We start from the raw sequence: 5,860 nt of genomic DNA, 5'->3' as shown, positions 1-5,860 counted from the left end.
CATAACAAAACATTGATGAAATGATTGCATACTTTTATGAATAAAATTGAATCATTTTTATTGAATTATCCCTATTTTGTATGGATACAAAGAAAGAGTGAAATGAAATCTACAATTTATTGATAAATTTACTTTTATTTACACTCATTAATTCAAACATGTTTATAACTTTAACGAAGAGATTATTGACGTGACAACGTCTAATAAATGGATAAACGCCGGCTGCACGCACGAAAAAGTGTCCCGTTACGCACATTGTTCCGTTACGCTATGTGTCCCGTTCCGCTCATTGTTCCGTTACGCTGTGTTCCTTTACGCTGTCGGCAAGAGCAGTAATAATAGGTTATGTTACAATTGACTAAAAAATTATGGCGATTCATATAATTGATGATAGATATTTGATTACAGTTTATTTATATGAAAACTTGTTCATAATTATATTTAAACTTTATAGCTAAACGCCAGTTTTTAAAATTAATTACAAGTCATTTACACGTGAACTGTTTCGTCGAGTGTTTATAAAGTGAAGTAAAAAGTTAATGTGGTTTTCATTGCTTATTACAACAATAATTTCGGCAATAAAGGTAAATTATTCTTGCATTTTAAAAATCTGATTACTAGTATAATTTCAAGTATTTATTATTTTATTATTAAAATAAAAATAATTCAATTTTATTCATAAAGTATGCAATCATTTCATCAAAGTTTTTTTATGACGTTGTCACGTTAAACTATCGTCCGTTAACCGACTTTACAGACAACCAATTTTTTTTGCTTTGTCTTTCATTATGTTCACGTCAATTGATTAGTTATTAATATTTTAATTTTCTGCATCAAATATTACCGAAAATTTGTACAAAAAAAATTAGGAGTATGCTCTAATATTATTTGCTTTCCACGACTGAAGATTAACATCTCAAATAATTTTTTCACGCAGGTTAGCTATCAATTATCTTGTTTTTCAGTATGTTTGTCAATATCTAATTAGGGTTCATATTCGCAAGTGTATTTTGTAGGTTTTGTACATGTAGAAAGAATGTCAACCTAGCGAAAGGACTAAAGTTAAAACAGTCCATCGACGAGGATGGGATTCGAACCCACGCGTGCAGAGCACATTGGATTAGCAGTCCAACGCCTTAACCACTCGGCCACCTCGTCACCTATGCAGTTAAAGAAATTGCATATGATATAAGACAACTTTTTTATTTTAAAACTATATCTATGTATTACAAACAAAATGCTAAAAGGCACATTTCCGCATATTTAACCTTCCCTTGAAGTGTTCTAGAGCAGTTCGGGCGTGTATAAACGTTAAGCCTCTACAAACGGTATTAGCCAGCTTCAATACAATAGTGATTTCAGCTAAAAAATACAATTTATTTGAAATACATTAATGCATGTCAATTTACTTAAGTTTCTACTTTTTTTTGGAATTACAATCATTAGATCATATTAGGTGCATATTTTGTTGAAACTACTTTACGAACCTGTTAAAACATATATTTTTTAACTATAACATTTACACATGTTTGCTATTTAACTTCTTCCAATCTGTGTTATTCTGTTAAGGATAGGACGATGATAGGAAAAGAAGGAAACGAATGGGAGTGTTTCAAGTTTAATGTGCCTCGAAAAAGTCAAATCTATGGTTGTTACAATCCAGTGGAAGAGGGATAGATGCGGCGCAAGCGTTCAATGAGCGTAATGGGACACGTTTTCGTGCGTGCAACCGGCGTTCGTCGATTTATTAAACGTTGTCACGTCAATAATTTGTTTAAATATAATCACGAACAATTAGCTAAAAATCCCCCTTTATCCTCTTTGATATTATAGAACATTTACTCGCACGGTGTGTTGGCCGGTTCTTGCACGCCTGGCTCAGGCGGAACGTGACCATTTTTCGTGTGTGCAGCCGGCGTTCATCGATTTATAAGACGTTATCACGTCAATAATGAATACAATACTATTCCAGGCAATTAACTCCGCCGGGTTTTTATCTTCTGGCACATCTGTGAGGAGCGAATTGAAGTCGCGCTTCTCTGTACCTCGACTTGAACGACACAGTGTTGCGCGTGAGAGAATTGTCTCCTTCACTCTTTACCCGAACTGAAGGTGACCCCTTCCGCACCCGGCCAGGGCTTGCGTCTGATTTGCAAAGCAAAATAAATAAAAATGTTTACTTAACATCATCAACTCGTGTCAATTATCTCATGTATTTGAACCTTTCATCAAGGGCGCAGACAAAAACTACAAAGGACAAACAATTGAGAATTAATTTAAATATTTTCAATCAAATAAAAGAGATAAAAGTAGGTTTTTAAGTAGCAGTTCAAACTAAATAAAGACCCTTTTTGCAGTTTTATTATGAACTTCATTTGTTTCCAGACAAACTGCATCCTCATTTAACTGTATTATTTTCAAACATCTCAAAAAGGTCGTGAATCAGGAATCACTATAACTGTAGTTACAAACGAAAAAATAATTAAAAATTATAGCCTTAAAATAACTTATACGTATATCACGTAATTCCTATAAATTCCTTTGACTTCATACTGTACTATTTAACACGCTCAGATATAATCTTTAAAAAAATACAATAAAAAACATAAGATTCAGTTATCATTTATACACTTATAGGTATGAAACGGTATAACAAATTACCAAATAAAGCTGGAAGCTACCATATATTCTATAGCATAACGTATTGTTTTAAACTGCATGTTAAAAAAAATAATTTAAAAAAAAAATATTTAAAAAAAATGCATTACAGTCCTTTTCCCGGGAAATATATTAACGTCCGTTGTGCGCACTACCCGCGATCTACAAGGGGGGGGGGGGGGGAGGGATGGCTAAAATCGCACTTTAAAGTAGCATTTCAATATAAACGTAATTCTCATTTCTTGAATTACACGTCTTTACAATAGGCAGATAAATCAGGTACACAGTGTTTATTAAACACAAAACGCAAAACACGCTTCACTTCATACTCGAAGCTAAACTAACAGTATACTTTTCACTGTAAACATGAACGAACAGGCCTTCAGGGGAAACTCACGAGGACCCCCTGGAGGGTGAAGCGTGATACGTGAGACATTCAGAACACAGGGGAAAGACCGATGTCACTGTTACGGCAAACGCACAAGTGCAGTTAGCACAAAATTCGTAACCAGCGACAGTATTTAGTTGCTTCAACAGTGAACAAATTTTGTCTACCTGCAACATTTAGCAAAGGGGATGAGAACTGATGTAAAGACTGGAACGAGGTGACATCTGGGTCTCATCTAACTGATCCGTTCGCCGACGTTCATTTACAAGATGGCCGCCGCAGACGTCTTTTGTGGCTGTCTTTAGTCGCCTCGGGCTTCAGGACAATGGTTACCACTTTGTTAAGTAGTTCATATTCCATTTGCTTCTTCTGCCAAATTAATTATTTTTTAACGTTTGCCTGAATATTTTAATTATATTTTTATCACTTTTTTATTTTTTAAATTCTTCCTACATACATCATTCGTCTTATGTATTGCCTTGCTGTAAAGTTATTCCTCTAATATACCATTTATAACATTATTTTCGACAGCTGGTCTCGTTTCAAGTATAGGTATGATTGAGCATGCTTAGGTACAGCACACATGATAATAATTTTGTCTCCTGTGGTTTTCTTGCACAGCCATAAAAGTTTGTTATGAAATGCTTCAATTTTTCATCGCAAAGATATCAGCAAGCCAATATAAAAATAATGTAATTTATACATGAATTATGTTTATAGATTTATTAAAAATTATAATATGTAAGAATTTGTGTTATTTAATTATTATTTTGATAGTAACTGAAAAAGAAAACACTAAATTATTTTGAATCCATAGTTTTACTCTATAAATTCGTTTTTAATTGAAGCTGAAATATTTAAAAGATTTTTATAGTTAAATTTTTGGACTTAATAATTTTATTAAAACAATGGTTTATTTATTAAGAGCAAAACATAAGTTAATGCAACACTACCTCAGTTCACTATTATTATTAAATCATTGTCACTGAGTCTTAAATTTAAAATCTTTACCCAAAGGGACAAAATAAAAGATGATTACGTGAAAAGAAAATTTGCTTCGCGGGAAGTTGAGCTTGTAGATGAAATAAATTATTACTTGTTTTGAATGTTTGCTACGTAGAAAATGTTACACGTAGAACAAATAAACTATTGTATAAATAATATTTACGACTGTGACAGCATTCAAAAAGTCAATGATAAAGAGTTTACAGGGAAAATGAGTTTTATTCCTGTTGTCTACGAATCTCTACTAATTATATTATAAAAGCAAAATGTGTTTGTCTTTCTGTATGACGTATCACGTAGCAATGGAGCAACGGAGCGACATGATGTTATGCATATAGATTGTTTATGGGCTGGAGGGTGACATAGACTACAAATCATTATGAAATTTCCTCTCTAAGGAACTAGAAAAGGGTTTAATTCTGTTTTATAATAGAAAATCATAGGCGATAGGCAAAGGACACACAGACAGTGAGTTTGTGTCATTTCTGTACGTCCGTCACACGGTCATACAGTAAGGTCTGGAAATTTCCTATCTTTCTCCTTGGCCAAACCAATGCACTTAGTGAAGCTCGCGGCTCCTAGCGAACTAAAGCTGCTAATAACAGTTTATTTTATATCTTCGTTAATAGATGGCGTTGCCTTGAATTTGTAATGCGCTATCGTCTTGCCAAGGGGTTACCTGCCTTCCCACAAAATTAAGCTGAATATTGGCGTCCCGGTTTTGCTGATGTGTAGCCTTGATGCATCGAGATTGTGCACTCAATGCGACAATATGAAAACTTTTACTGTTTTTTAAGTGCATGTCCTACAGACTTGAAACTCGGCAGTGGCGTTCCTTGATGAGTTTAGCCCGGGCAACGCCGGGTACATGAGCGAGTATTTCTAAGCACATTGAACTACTGGTTGTTAAGAGCAACTACATTGAAAGTACCCAGCCAGCGACGTCGGCACACAGCCGAACAAGCTCGTCTTGATTCACCACTGAACAGAGCGCCTCCCGCCAAGCCCACTGCAGGGATGCCGGTGGTCGTGATGGCTCCGCAAATCAAATTAACGCGATTTGCTCCCGGTTTTCACAAGTGCTCGTTTATTCGCCCCCCCCCCCCCACCCCAAACCCCTCAACAGCACCGTCGCTGTCTCCGCGCTCGACCGCGACGGGTTGTAAATCTGCCACGCGAGGCGAGTTGCGTTTGATGGAGCGGCGCTGAGGGGTATTTATTGTCGTCGCTTATCACATCCGTCTGCCGAGGTCTCCCGGCCGCAGCGCTGAGCAGTTCCAGCTGAGCTTGCATCGCGGGCGTTCTCGTCACTTTCACTCGGCACTCATCTTCAGGGGAAGACTTCTTTTCACAGACGAGAGAGCCAAACGCCCGATCGTGAATCTTCGGTTTTTTTTGTTCATTGTAAATAAATATGGCGGTGTTGATAAAAGGATACTAATGGTAAATTAGATTAGGTTAGCTACATTAAAAATACTTTAAAACATTGTGGAGGATTGATTTGGTTAGGATAGCTACATTAAAGATACGGAAAAAAAGCATTAACTTCGGGGAACTTCGAGTTTTGGCTCTCTCGTCTGTGAAAAGAAGGCTTCCCCATCTTCAGACCCGCGTCCATACTCCTGTATCTATTTCATGATCAGCCTGCGAGAGAGAAAAAAAATATGTGAGCTAGTCTTTCGTATTTCTGTTCTCGCCAGAGAATGTACCTAACATATAAAATCGCGATGACGAGCAAATAATTAGTGTGTTCGCGTGTTTGCAAATACACTTATGTTCTTCTGTTACGAACAGCTTCTGTTAAGCCTC

At 36.1% G+C, this 5,860-nt stretch overlaps 1 non-coding gene across 1 annotated transcript; it reads right to left on the bottom strand.

The window, feature by feature from the left end:
• Positions 1–1,076: 1,076 nt before the first annotated feature.
• Trnas-gcu (transfer RNA serine (anticodon GCU)) lies at positions 1,077–1,158 on the bottom strand. Its single transcript has one exon. It is a non-coding gene; the product is annotated as a tRNA-Ser (tRNA).
• Positions 1,159–5,860: the final 4,702 nt, after the last annotated feature.

This window comes from Bacillus rossius, chromosome 6, assembly GCF_032445375.1.
Source record: "Bacillus rossius redtenbacheri isolate Brsri chromosome 6, Brsri_v3, whole genome shotgun sequence".
Classification (NCBI taxonomy): Eukaryota; Metazoa; Arthropoda; class Insecta; order Phasmatodea; family Bacillidae; genus Bacillus; species Bacillus rossius.
The sequence above is the reverse complement of the archived record's forward strand: the minus strand, read 5'-3'. Positions and strand labels throughout refer to the sequence as shown.